At 43.9% G+C, this 14,847-nt stretch overlaps 1 long non-coding RNA gene across 2 annotated transcripts; it reads left to right on the forward strand.

The window, feature by feature from the left end:
* Window positions 1-8,996: 8,996 nt before the first annotated feature.
* Window positions 8,997-14,062, forward strand: LOC132656061 (uncharacterized). 2 transcript variants are annotated; one of them, XR_009594009.1, is made up of 3 exons: window positions 8,997-9,119; window positions 11,077-11,185; window positions 14,019-14,062. It is a non-coding gene; the product is annotated as an uncharacterized LOC132656061 (long non-coding RNA). The 2 variants fall into 2 exon arrangements; XR_009594008.1 differs by lacking the exon at window positions 14,019-14,062 and adding an exon at window positions 13,716-13,890.
* The last annotated feature ends 785 nt before the right edge of the window (window positions 14,063-14,847 follow it).

Here is a 14,847-nt window from a genome sequence, read left to right on the forward strand (position 1 = left end):
GAGTTTAGCAATGTAGCCTAGGCTAGCCCACAACTCATAGCAATTCCCTTGATTTAGCCTCAAAGAGCTGGGATTGCAGGTATGTGACACCACACCCAGCTTAAGAAGGCAGTTTTGAACTAGCCCAATTTTCTGGTAGAAGTGAGAGCCAGATCAAATCTGCTTGTGCTGGCTCAAAGCCATTTGCGACCTTCTCTCCAACAGAACAGAAGAAGTGTGTGGTGGCCTTCTGCCGGGGGTGGAGGTTAGGAAGACAGGAGACAAGTAGGGGAAGAAGGCACCTGTCAGGATAGTTAACTGAAAGTCTAACAGGAAGGAGGACAGCAATCAAGGAGAGAGTGATCCTTGTAACTGTGAAACGCTGGACGGCAGGAGGGCAAGGCAGGACCCTGCTAGGTGAAAGCTCTGTGAGCCTGATAAAGCCATGCCAGAATTTTCTAGTATTTTCTGCAGAGTGAAAAGGTGAACATCCTTTTAAATCATTAACCTAAATGGCACTCAGGTCTGGGCAGACTAGGTCAGGTTGGGTTGATAAGATTCTGTGACACTCCAGCGCTAGAAAGGCATGCCCCACCTTGCTGTCTGGACAAGCCTGATCCAGGCTTCCTCTTCCTGACCAAGCAGGTCAGAGGTCTGTGCCCGGACTGCCTGACTTCTGCTGAGGACCACATCCTGGGATGTGGGGCTTTTGCTGGTACAGACTTCAGGTTTTTAGGAAACTCTGCCCTCCTTGACTCTGCCCCTCACCACAGGGCACAGAGGCTGTGAGGCCAAGGAGGTATTCCCAGAATTCACAGCTTCCTTCTAGACCTCACTAGGGTATCTCGGATTATCTCAGAATTCCTTGCTCAAAAGTATCAAGACTAGCTCTAGGACTTGCCCAGACTTCTTCCTCAGCCACCTTTCTGAGCAGACTATAATCCCAGGGTGTGTAATTGGCTCGGGGCTTGCCAAGGGCAACCTATTGCAGAGCCTGGGGCAACCACCTGAAGGCACCACAGGCCCTGCTCCATCAGCCATGGGAAGAGAAAAGGGGAGCTTCAGACTAGGGTCCAGGCTCTCCTGTGACTGACTCCACTTTCTGGTACAGAACCCCAAGAATCCACGAATTTTCCATTCTAATCTGGATGGCCTTTGGTTCTGTAGGAAGGTAGTTTTTATCAAAGTGGTGAAACCTCCTTTAACTATTGCACTTACAACTTTCTCACACTTAAACATGCAGGTTAGATTGCTCCATCTGTCCCCTTAGCTTTGACCTTTGATGAACCAGCCTGACTCCACCTTAAGATTAAAAGCCATCTTGTTACAAGGTCAAAGTAATTTCATTAATGTTTTCTGGAAAACTTGTATTTGACCAGGTCCTAACCATTTTCTGGATGTGTTCCACATCCTATATCCTGACCTCCACCCTGATAAGGTGCTCTGCCAAATGATATTGAAATGTTCAGCCAAGTTCTTATATAACCAAAATTCCTCTGGAAATCCCCCAATCCTCAAAAACCACCTAGTCTTGCAAATTTGGGGGGCTCTATAAACCCCACTGCCTCCTATATTCTATGCTATTTTCTCAAGCCCTGCTTTAAGGAGATAGCCCTGTCTAACACAAAAATAAAGCCTGTGTAATTTGACCAAAGAATTTGAGTAATGGCTTTTTTCTTCTTTCTTTCGTGTTTTTTGTTTGTTTTTTTTTGTTGTTTTTTTTTTTTGTATCTTCAGACATGTTTTCTCTGTGTAGCCCTGGCTGTCCTGGACTTGCTTTACAGACCAGGCTGGCCTTGAACTCACAGAGATCATCCTGCCTCTGCCTCCCAAGTGCTGGGATTAAAGGCATGTGCCCTCACCATCCGGTGGCCTTTATGTTCTTTCATTCAGTGGGACGAGCACCTTATAAACATTAAAGAGTGGCCTGATTATAGATTTTATCCCTATAACGTATTACTTAGCTGCTATGAATAAAAGCACGCTTCAAAATGATCATCATAAGTTTACTTGACATCAGTTGGGTCGGAAATGCATTATAAAATGGCAAAAACATAGGTCCATTTAAAATCCTCTTTGGATTTCCCAATAGACTTAGTAGCCTATACTCTCTCCCCAGATTTTGCTATCGTTTGGTACCTTTTGGCAGAGTATGTTGCTGTGTTTTATTAAGCTGCCCCGTTTTTATGTAAGTTTTTATCTTCCTACGATAGTTAAGTCACACAGCCAAGCCTCGTGTATATGCCCCAATGGCCAAATACCAAAACATATTCCCAGTATGTCCCTTTTGATCCTGAGGGTTGTCCATGGCATCTTTTCATACATTTCAGACGCTCTGGGGCACATGCAGTCTGAGCAGTGCTGTATCTGAGTCTCTCCCCTGAACGGTCTCCCTTCATACGTGAAGGCGTGGAATCAAGCGAGAAGATCAATGGGTAGCAGCTAAACTAGAGGGAAGAGTGAGCCTCAGGCAGTCCTACGGGATGGACCTTCTTCCCATCTTCCACCTTGACCCACACTGCATATCAACCTCAAATGGGAGAGGACCTCTTTGAAGAATCTACGGAAATCTGCCAACACATCTCAAAGCCTTCCTTGGTTGATATCAAATGGACAAGTAGGAGATTCAGTTTTTGTTTGTTTGGTTGGTTGGTTGTTTGTTTTTAGTTTATTTTTATTTTTATTTTTTCGTGTGCCTTAGTGTTTTGCCTGCATGCATTTCTGTGTGAGGGTGTTAGATCCCCTGGAACTGGAGTTACAGACAGTTGTGAGCTTCTATGTGGGTACTAGGAATTGAACCCAGATCCTCTGGAAGAGCAAGTAGTGCTCTTAACCACTGAGCCATCTCTCCAGTCCCGGTTCCATATATCAAGAGAGAAAAAGGTGCACCTTCCTAAGATGGAGAAGACTAACCTTCCCAACTGGGTTGTTTTAAGGTCACCAGTTGAGTGACACAGGTGAGGTCATGTTACATTCTCTTCCTGGGTTTTTATTGCTGTGAAGTGTACCTAGAAAAGAGCAGGTGAAGGGGGAAATTTATTTAACTTACTCTTTTACCTCTGTGGCAAAGAATTATCTCATGCAAATGTCAATATTGATAAGAGGTTGAGAAATTCTAGACTAGATAAACTATTTCTAAATCTTCTTTCAACAAAAAATGAGTGTTTCATGTTTAAAACACACACACACACACACAAAAAAAAAAAATTGTTTTCTCTTTTGCTCAAAATCACTCAGCTGTGGATCTGAGGATCCAGAACAGGACTTCCATGTGTTGGCTCTGTGTTTCTGCTGCTTTGCTCGTCCACCTTCCTGTCTGCGGATGCTTCTGTCATTGTGCTGGCAGAGGAGGAGAGAGCATGTGGAGTGGTGCCCGACCCGCCATTTCTGACCCAATGCAGCAAAGCATCTCTTCCGTCTTTGGTTATATGTGATGGTGTGCCATATAAACCACCCATTCAAGGTCTAAAATGTGACGCTTCAAAGAATATGCAGGTATTCCAGAGATCAATTTTAGAATGTTCTCATCACCTCTAAAAGGAGCTCTGTACCCCTTAAGTACTTTCTACCTTTCTTCAGCTCCCCACTCTATCCCTAGGTAAACACAGAAAAAACTCCATTCTACAGATACCTGCTCTGGACCTAGCACTCACCATGGAATCACACACCCTGTGCCCTTTAGTCCTTGGCTTCTTTCACATAGCATGTCTTCAAGGTTCATAGGAGTTATGCCTGCTTTTTAAATGTTGCCACGGACAGTTCTATGTATGAGTTTTTACGTAGTCATATTCTTATTTCTTTTGGTTTATACACCCAAGAGAGTAGTTGGGTCATATGATGATATGATACAATTTAGCCTTTGGGAAAAGTGTCACATTTAGGGCCAGCAAAATGGCTGGGTGGGTAAAAGCACTTGCCACCAAGCCTGGCAGTCTGAGTTCAATTGCCAGGGCCCACACAGTACGCTGCAAGCTGTCCTTTGGTCTCCACACGCATGGCAGGGCACACGCATGCCCCCTTACAATTAAATAAGTCTAAGAACGATAGATTAATCAAAGCTGCTCCATTCTTTCCCACATGACTCTCTCCCACCCCTGCCAACAACACAAGGGGGTTCCTGCTACAGCGTTACAGTTTGAACAGGAATCTCCCGAGCCCTCCCCCTCATCCCACCCCACCCCACGGGCTGAAGTGTGGGGCACATGGTGAAGGTGCGTTAGAAGCTTGTGGAGGTGTAAGGAGTCGGCAGGAAGCTCCTGGGGGTGTGGCTCTGAAGGCCTGAGGGCTCCTTTCCTGTCTTGCTCTCTGCTTCAGTCCAGGAGATGAAGAAGGTCCTCCAGGCCAGACAAGATGGCTCAGTGGGTAAAGACATCTTGCCATCAAGCCCGATGCTCCACATTCGACGCCCAGGACCTTCGTAGTGAGCAGAGAAAACCAACTCCTGCGCGTTGACCTCTGACCTCCACACAGGCATTGCGGGGCGCGCGCACAGGCACGCACACGGACGGACGCGCTTACACGGTTTTAAAATAAAGGTCCACACCACACACTCACACCCCCACGACGTTTCACCTTGCTCTGAGACAGCCGAGTCAAGAGCTGAAACCCTTGAAACTGTGGGCTCAAATAAATCTTTCCCTCCCATGAGCTGTTCTCTCGGGGTATTTTGGTCACGGTTATGCAAAACTAACACAGCCCCAATGTCCCCACATGCTCACGGACCCTTGTTACTACGTCACTGGACTCTAGCCACCCTAGTGGCTATCTCGTGGTGTCCCAGTTCTGATGTGTGTTTTCCTGAGGATTAATTACAGCAAGCACCTTTTCTTTGTGTTTATTGCTCATTCCTATCGTCAACGCAAACTCACCAGGAAAGAATTCAAGACGAGAAGAGAGGCTTTGTTTCAAAAACAAGCAGTTTTCAAGCCAGGGAAGTTCAGACTTCGGTACAAAATTCAAGCGTATTTGAAGAAACGAATGAAGAGTTGGCTTCAGCTGAGACCTCCCACCCAGGGTGCTTATGCAAATGAGGCTGCCAAACCCAGGGAAGCGCTCAGCTCTGATTGGCTGATTGTTAGGCACAGCTCATTGGCCACATCCAGGAAGCAGGCCAGCCTTCCTGGTAGCTGGTTATTTTGGCTGCTGAAGCAAAAACATGCCCAGGCAAAACACTCAAAGTTGAACTTTAATTTCTCCCAGAAGCACCAAGTGTTTGTGATCTGACCAACAGGTTCCTTCTGGCTTAACGTTCACTGTGGATTTTTTTTTCCTACAAATGCCTATCCAGTTTTCCATCCATTTTCAAGTTGGGCGATTTGTCTTTTTGTGTTACTGAGTTGTAAGAGTTCATGTGCATAATCTAGACACAAACCTCTCATCAGATACACAGTGGAACACAGTGTCTACCATTATATGAATTCTCTTCGGTATTATTTGAAATATAAAAGTATAAGGTTGGAGAGTTGTTTCATGGTGCTGAAGACAAGGTGAGATCAGTCTCTCATGTTCTTTTTCTAAAGAACTGGCCATCTGCCTGATGGCCGGACTGCCTCTGTTCATGATGCCATGAGACCACAGGAGCCAGGGACAACTGCCTAGGTGAAGGACTGACTAGTCATTGGTACATAGATTGGCACATTTATTTAGCTTGTAATTTATCCTTCTCAGGTCTGCAATCACATTGATGGCTAAGCTAAGCTAATGGTAGCTTCGAAGCTAAAGAGGAGACAGTTAAATCCACTGTTAGTTCATTGGTCAATTCATTAGTTAGTAAGAACTACTAGGTACTAGATCTCTTATTTAGAAAGGTAAACTGGTTTACCTATGTCTTATGGTGAATAACTGGATAAAAAGATGTAAAGTTTATGTAATGTCTGAGGATATGAAAGATTAAGTTGTGAGGATCTAAAAAGTTGATCTAGGAAGATATTTGAAGGTTGGTAAGTGAAAGTTATGAAGGAAAGCCTCCCTGAGAAGGTGTTTCAAAGTTGGTAGATGTAAGGAAGATTGGAGGGTCTAAATAAGTATTTTAAGGTTGGTAAGTGCAAATTGTAAAGTGTTTGTGGGTCTAAGTAGGTGTTTTAGGGTATGTGAATGTAAGTTGTAATGATACAAGAAAATACTTTAAGGCATATAAAAATGGGAGATATTTTAGATTTCTCCCCTCCCCCCATGCTACTGTTGTGTTTATATTGTTATAAAGGTTCAGAGTTACAACATTCATCCACAGAGTTCTGATAATCTGATGGCGTACTGACTGCTTATTATTCAGTCACAAATTTGAGATTTTAATTTCCCTTTGGTTGTCCTCTGGAAATAGACTTAAAGGTGCTTCTCATCATGCTAAAAGCATCTCTGTCAAATGTGTATATCTCTGACCCAAAAGCTATAGCTTTTACTAGGTCTTAATGACATGAGTCTACTTCTGCTGTCTTGCAGACACCTGTTACCTGCTTTTTCTAAAGTATGGATCTCAATACAATGGTGATATTAATATACTTCCTTTTGTAAACTAAAATTCATATAAGTTTCAGGAAATCAAAGTCATGAGACCTGGATCTGCCATAGCTCAAATGGATCCCAGACAAGTTTTTCCTTTGGTCTTGGGATTCCTCACTTTCCCCATTTACTAGACAAATTTTAACTTCTGTCTCTAGCCTGAATTTGTCTCAGCAGATTTTCACCTGGCTGACATACTTCATTCAGGGATCAGCTATGGACTGCAGGCAGAAATCTGGACTTGCTGAAAGCTGAAGTAAACCAGTCCAGCCGATGTGATAGCTCCTTGTCTCTTCAATTGGATCGCTAATTAGATGGTGCCCTGTTGCCTAGCTTTTGACTAGCTTGTCAGCCTTTCTGGGTCCCCAATATCTCGGCCCCCATGTCAGCCTGAAGAAGCTACAGAAGAAGAGAAATTTGTTGGCCTTTATCCTGCCTAACAGGCTGAAATGCTCAGTCAAAAGGGGCTCCCTGGCATACGGAATGGGTTTCTATAATGTCAATTGACATACCAGAAAATTGGCCCTTAGTTCTGTCTCTTCTAGCCATGCTTTGTGCCCCCTGCACGACTATACCTAGAATTAAAAAAAATAAAAGGGAGGGGGTCCTCAATACTAGTCCTTGAACCCATCTCAAAGATCTGAGATTGTGTCCTGTTTGAGGGGGGAATGAAAGGACCATGTCTGACCCCCTCCCCAAAAAGTCATCAGTCCCAGGAACTAGGCTATAGGTCACCAATTCCAGGAATAAGAAAACCATAAAATGCCCTACCCAAGGAATAGCCTGGAGGTGACCACAAGAATGGGAAGGTATCTTATCTCAGGGTGGGGCATCTGTGCTGGGCAGCCCACTGACCTAACATTCATGAGGTCTACATGTAATGTTAGTTATATTAGTTAGCCAATCACTTTGTAACAAGCTTGCCCTTGCTGAACATCATCCAATTGTGTGACTGCTAAGCTGGGAATTCCAGGTTCTTGCTCAAACCCCAAATAAGAACCCTGCCATGTAGCTGCTCGGGGCTCTCCTTTCTGATCCACTGTGTTGGTGACAATGGAGAGACTGAGCTTAAGCCCAAATAAAGCTCTTTGCTCTTGCACATGTGGTCTGGCTCCTGGAGTTCTTTGGGGCCCTTAAGATCTGGGCACAACAGTTTGTTTGTTTGGTTTGTTTGCTTTCTTGCTGTTTTTGAGATAGTGTTTTCTACAGCCCAGGCTGTCCTCAGACTCACTATATAGCCAAGTCTGGCCTTGAACCTCAATCCTCCTACATCCACTTTCCAGACTTGGGGATTAAGACACGGGCCACTACGCCCAGCAAAGTTTTAAAAGTGATGACATCTACTTATGCTGTCTTTGTTTCTTTTGCTTTAGCATCCTGTCCAAGAAACCAAGTGAACAAAGACGTCGATGCCTTCTCCCAAGTTTTCATCATTGAGCCTTAGCCTGAGGCCTCTGATTCATCTTGTGCTTCTTTTTGTATTCGTGTGAAGTAAACGTCTTTTTTATGTGGATATAGTCGTCCTGCTTCTCTTGATGAGTTACTTTGATACCCTCATGACGAAAATAGTTGCCCATGAAAGTCACTGTCTGCATTTTATAAAACTACTTTTTATGTCTATAATTTTTAAAGAACTATATCATATGTCATAGCTCAAGTTACTATGACTTGAGCTATTTTATTTAAATAAATAAAAATGTTCAGAATAGAAACCACTTCAATGCATGTGTGTTTCCTCATAGTCAGTTAGAAAACTGTAGTTGCACCTAGAAGCTGAGTTCCACCAACACGGTACATGGACCTCAATAAGCTGCAGAACTGAGCGTGTGTTTGAGTGTGAGTGTATTCCCGTGTGTGTGTGAGTGTTCACGTGTGTTTTTGTGTATGTGCTTATGCATGTGTTTGTGTGTGTGCTCAAATTTATGTGTTTGTGTGTGTGTGTGCATGTGCTCATGTGTGTGTTCATGTGCGCTTGTCTGTTGGTGTGTTTGTGTTCACGAGTGTGTGTTCTTGTGGGTGCTTATGCATGTGTTTGTGTGCATGTGTTTGTGAGTGTGTTTGTGTATGTGTCTATATGTGCAAATGTGCTCATGAGTATGTGTGTCTTCCTGTGTGTGTGTTTATTTGTGTATATGTGTGTATTTGTGTATATGTATGTATGTATGTGTTTATGTGTATTTGTGTATGTTTGTATGTGCATGAGTTTGTACGAATGTTCACCTGTGTTTGTGCATGTATGGTATGTTTCTGTATGTTTCTGTATATGTGTGCTCATTAACCTTGAGTTATACCACTGAGCTACACCCCCAGATCCCAGCATTAACTTGCTATAAAACTTACGGAGATAGATCACTGCTCTAGTATTTCAACCTAGAATTCACTGATTAGTTAAGATTTATTTTAATTTATTCAGTTTGTGTATGTTGGCACCTGAGTTCAGGAGCCTCTGTCTGGAGCTGCAGTAACAGGGGCTGTGAGCCACCAGATACGAATGCTCTTGGCACCTCTGCAGGCGCAGTGACCTCCCTTAACCACGGAGCCGGCTCTCCAGGACCTAGAAGGTGTTTTTTGATTGAGAGGTCTCTTTCCAGCACTTTGGCAGGCAAGTGAGAGGAATAAACCACAGGACTGTAATCTCACAGGTGGGTACAAGGGTTGTCTCCTCAAATAAGATAAGCTCGGATGAGGACATGGATGTTAGTTTATTTGTTAAGTTTGTTTACTTTTGGCAATGTTGGGAGTTGATCACAGGCTCTCTGACACGCCAGGGAGGCCTTCTGCTACTGTGCCGAAACACCAGGGTCTTCCGCCTAGATAGGACCATGTTCTGGATTGAGATGGTTTTTGTAAATGAATTGATTCCTGGTCTAGACTTATTTTTAGTACATATTGTATTCAATGCCTCGTTATATTACTGAATAGCAGAGTTAATGGTGTTTTAATATTTATGCCACAAATATTTTCTGTTGTTTTGAGTACTTCTTCAAATCTGTGCAAACATTGGATCTGGCAGTGACGCAAGCTACTTAATTCATGTGTTGGTTGTTATCAAGGTCCAGTAACTAAAGTCTACTCTAGAGTAAGTTATTAACTCTCCAAAAAGAAAAAGGGCCCTTTATCAACTTGCTCTACCTGACAGATGAGATAGCGACATTACTGTGTGCACATAATCCCTCGTGAACTTTCACCACTGAACGCTGGGTCAAATGGAAGACTAGGTTATTCAAGGACCTGGCTTAAAATCTGGTCAAGCGGACGGGGCTGGGAGAAGGGACCTTCCAGTCTTCTTACCTTTATACTGTCTCCGTATATTGTGTATAGTCCACCCTTTCTCTGTTAAAAACCTTTCAACTTCTAAACTCAAAATACCCTAGTCTTAAAGCCAGCATGCTTTCAACTAAAGGAAAATTGCCAACATCCCAGAAATCTCCTTCACATGTAGCTTTACCAACTTCTGTTCTAGGAAGAGCCAGGCTGCTATGCTTTCCTTCTTGGCGGGGGTGGGGGGGTGTCTACCTTTCTGACATGGGCCAAATTCCCAAGCTGAGTGAGTCCAGAAGCTGGACCATGCCCCAGAAGTACCCTGAATAATGGCATATCACTGCTGAGAAGGGTCACAGGCGTTGCCACGGTTCATATTCCTAGGATACACCCTAAACCGCTTAAAGCAAATGGATTCCGGTCCTGGCCAAAAAGGAGTGGAGTGTGATAAGCCCAAGAGCTTATTACAACGCCTTCACATTTTCTCGGGGAGCGTGAAGAAGGTGGGCTCTGGTGTAATTATCTTTGTGTGGCTGAGAATTAAATGACTGAAGACTGTACAGTTTAAATTTTTATTTAAATACTTTCCTTTTGTTGCACTTCTTTTTGAAGGACATGCCACCAGCAAATAGGCTATTATTTTTTCTAGTAGATTAAAATCTGAATGGAAATAGGAAAAATGAGCAGTGCTCCAATAGATAGCCTTTCTCCAGAGATCAGTAGAGAGAGGTTTTCTTTTTGTTTACTTGAGCTTTTCACACAATCTGCTATTTTAACACCTGTAATAATATAGGCCTTGCCCTAAAGAGATCAGGTTTTCTATGAAGATAATTTAGATGCTACATAATAAAAAGAGCACCTGTGGTACTTGTCACTGTATGTGTGTGTGCACTCTGAGTATTGAACTCAGGTTCTCATACTTACATGCTCTAGTCCTCAGATTTTAACATGCAAGCAAACCACCCGGGGAGGTCATGTTAAAATGCAGGTTCTGGTTTGCTAGGGCCTAGGGCCCGAGATCCTACAACTCCCATGCAGCTCCCTACAGTGCTGATGCTGACAGTGGGACCTTTAGGAGCCACGCTTAGAATAGGAGGCATGTGCAGACCAGAAGGCATTCAGCCCTGGACTGAGATCTGCAGACATGTCTGGGCTCAGGTCCCGGGTCTATAGAGACTATTTCTAATAGCCACTCAGATTGTGTACTCCCATGCTTCAGTAATTCCTCTTCAGCCGTCATGCAATTTTTCTTTGGGCTTCTGATTCTCCGTGCTTATGTCTGGGTATAACAAGAAAGCTGGGTATAGATGCCTAAGACTTACAAGTTTTTGTTTTCAGTTTTTTACCAGTCTACTTTGATCTGTGGAAGTCTTGGCTGATGGTGATGTGATATCATCACATACGCTAGACTTGAGTCAGCAACAAAGGACTTTGGTAAAATAATCAGGTAAGATGTCCAAAAGGGAGGGATAGCTAATCCTACCGGAATAGGGAGTCCTTATGTGACATGACAAGACAGTGCTTCCTCCATCTTGTTTTCTTGCTGAGGCCATTTTAGGTTTGACTAGAATTTTCCCTCCTGGGTAAGAATCCCTGTGGAAAATTACCCAGATCTATTCTAAGAACCTGAGATGAAGATGCCCCAACTAACTTACCTTTGCTTGTATTACCTGCTCGTGCAGACCCCCTCGCCCAGCTAATTGCAATTTGGCTTCTGTCAAATCACTTGCTTTTATAAAAACCTCCTGCTGCAGCTGCCAAGTGAGCTACCAGGATGTGTTTTTTTGCCTTCAAAAAACCCCTTTCTTTAAACTCGGCACTACTCTCGGGTCCTGAACACACGACTTAGTCCCAGGCAGGTGGAATACAGACTTCCATTTGACTATAAACCATGTCTGTGTGGATATCTGGTGGGCTCCCCATCATGCTTGTTTGAATCGTTTATTCAAATACCCACAAGTGGAAAGAACTGCAGCACATGTAGAGAATGGGGAGAGCATCTGTACCTTTTACCTGTGCGGAGAACACAAATGATGTCCTGAGAACTGCCACCGAGCAGCGGCTAGAATCATCAGACCTTGGGAAGTGAACGGTGGTACTGTACATCAGGTAGATGTAGGCTAGCTCTAATGCCAAATTAGGCTAGCTCTAATGCCAAATTTTCTCCTGAAAACGATGACCCTACATGGTAGAATTGCAGGTGATAGTTCCCTTTCCTAGAGATTCTTAGAATCAACCACCACCCACCAGCTAGCTGCCTATCGGCTGTGGGCTGCACACACCCCACAGCTGCCACTGAATACCAGTAATCATGTGCCCGAGAAACCACAGAAAGGGCTGGGAGAGCAGAAGTCAGAAGGCTGCCCTTGAGCTTCCTGTTCAGACCACATGGTTACACTCTATAGAGGTTGAGGGGCTACCGATGACATCACAGCCACTTATCACCAATGGGGCTGGTGGCAGTGGAGGCCCTGGAAAACCGCATGACATAGAAAGCACATAAGAACCTGCTGTGACCTTCACAGACGGGGAAAACACTGCTCATCTTCTTTTGGCCTTCCAAATCTCCCATCATTCCACCTGGCTGACAAGCCTCAGTTACATATGGAATTCTCTAGGCAAAGTGGCCTGAGAAAGGTGTTGTTCTTGTTATAACTGCAAATCACTTTGCACCAGGTAGGCCATCTGCACACACAAATATTCAAATCATAGTTAAGGAGACCGGGGAATTTTCATAAAAATGACCACACCCCTATGTAGCCAGCACCCAGCAAAGGAGACAGATGCTATCAGCATACCAGAAGCCAATGCTGACTCCTTTCTAAGTATTGTTCCCTTCTCAAATCACTATAGGGGCTGAGGTATAGCTCAGTGGTATAACTAAGGCCCTGGATTCAATCTCCAATACCTAGCAACAAGAAATCTAACCAATAAATCCAAAGATGAGCTGAATAGATAGTACTCAAAAGAAGTGCTAATGGCCAATGAATATATCCACAAAAAGTTCAGCAACCTTAGTCATCAGGGAATTAGAAATTAAAACTACAGTGAGACATCATTTTACCTAGTCAGAATGGCTATCACCCAGAAAGCAAACAGCAAGTGTTGGAAAGGACATAGGAGGAGATTCCTCATACATCACTGGTGGGAAAGTAGGTCAGTCCAGCCACTATGGAAGTTTCCAAAACAAAACAAAGACCCTGAGTCCAGCTGCTCAACCTGTGTGTGAATGTCACAGAGATATTTGTATATCCATGGTTATCATCGACAGAACATTTTAAAAAATGTGATCTAAACCTTCAATGGGAGTATTATTCAGGGAGAAAAAAAAAAAAAAGCCCCAAATCACTATCTACAAACGGAATGGGTAGAAGTGGAGATCATCATGCTAGGTGAAATGAGGAAGACTCAGAAAGACAGACGCCACACTTGTCCCGTACAGAGTCTATGAAAGCCACAGGAGGACTCGGGGACAGGAAAGGGACCAGTGGGAGGAAGGGAGAGAAGGTAAGAGGATGAATATGCTCAAAGCATATTACATATGTATGTGAAAAAACACGTCAAAGCCCATCAGTTAGTAAAATTAACATATACTGAGAAGCCTCTCACACACGCACAATTGTAATTGAGTTCCCACACCACGGACTGATTTTGCCTATCTGTGACCCATAAGTGAAATAGAACGATGTAGTACCAACCCTTACTTGACTGACTTTTCTTACTCAACATCCTGTTGGCAAAAATGTATCCATGTTGCTTGGAGTGACAGTGAGTCTCCCGTGTGGGAGGTTTATTCTGTGGGTATTTAGCTCAGCAGAAGAGTTTGTTCTCAGCCTGTGTGGAGCTCTGGATTCCATCCACTAGAGCACACACACACACAAATGTTGAAAGTAAGATGTGTTCACAGCAGGTCTTAGCAACTTTAGAATAGATGCTTTTCTTTTTCATAAGTCATGAACTTTTCCCCTTCTCTGAAGGTGTAGTTCAGCTGGCAGCGTGCTTACCCAGCAGAAGCAAGGCCCTGTGTTTGTCTCCAGCATCACGCAAAGTGGGTGTGGTTCCGAATGCCTGTAATTCAGGCACTCACGAGTGAGAGGCAGAGGGATTAGAAGTTCAAGGCCATTCTTGGCTACACAGCAAGTTGGAGGCCAGCCTGAGGTACATGAGAACCTATTTCAAAAGGAAAGAGAAAGGGGGTTGGGGGAAGGAGGGAGGGAGGAAGGGAAAGAAGGAGGGAGAAATATTGCTTCATCGCTACCTTTTGGCATGTTCACTGCCAGGTTCACTGCTCCCTTGCTTTGGAACTGCTATTACATAAATGAAGGGCAAGCGGCTTGGCTCTCTGGATTCGGTGACAAGGTTGTCCACCAGTGACACACAGGTGACCACTGTGGCGCTCTTCGCATCCCAGAAGCAGCAGAGTGGGACACTGAGACTTTGGTCCAGCTCTTCAGAATGCCGTGCAATTTTAAGCTTATTAATCATTTTTGGAATTGCCCATTAAAAATTTGAAGTGGGGCTTGGTGGGGAAAGGCACTTGCTGCCAAGGCTGGTGGCCTGAGTTCAGCCCCCAGATCCTACACGGTGGAGGGAGAGAACTGAAACACACAAAACATAAGTAAATGTAATTTAAAATCACATTATGGCTTTGGCTCCTATTTTCCTCATCTCCAATAAAACGAGAACTTTTTTCATGTGCTTATTGGCCACTGGTGGCCTCTTTAAGTTTTTGTACTGATTGTCTACCAGCGAATCTGGTTTTGTTTTGTTTCTTTCTTGTTGGTTTCTGTTTCACTTATTTTACATATTATTTACCTTCAAGAAATCTTTGTCAACTTCAGGGACATGGAGGCATTCTCCTGTTCTCTCATTAAACCCTTTATTGTTTCATTAAGCCTTTATTTCATTAAACTCTTTATTGTACTGTCCACGATTCAATTCACAGTTCATCTGGTGTTGACTTTCATGTACAGTGAAAAGCAGGGAACGTACTTTTGAGCTTTCCAGTTGCTGCAGTCTACCTCTATTACAGTGGCAGAGAGTGCAAGTCCCTTCTGTGCAGCCATGGACTAGGGGACTTAGCCCTAGGTTCCATCCAAGGAAGACGCA

Source organism: Meriones unguiculatus, chromosome 8 (assembly GCF_030254825.1).
Source record: "Meriones unguiculatus strain TT.TT164.6M chromosome 8, Bangor_MerUng_6.1, whole genome shotgun sequence".
NCBI lineage: Eukaryota > Metazoa > Chordata > Mammalia > Rodentia > Muridae > Meriones > Meriones unguiculatus.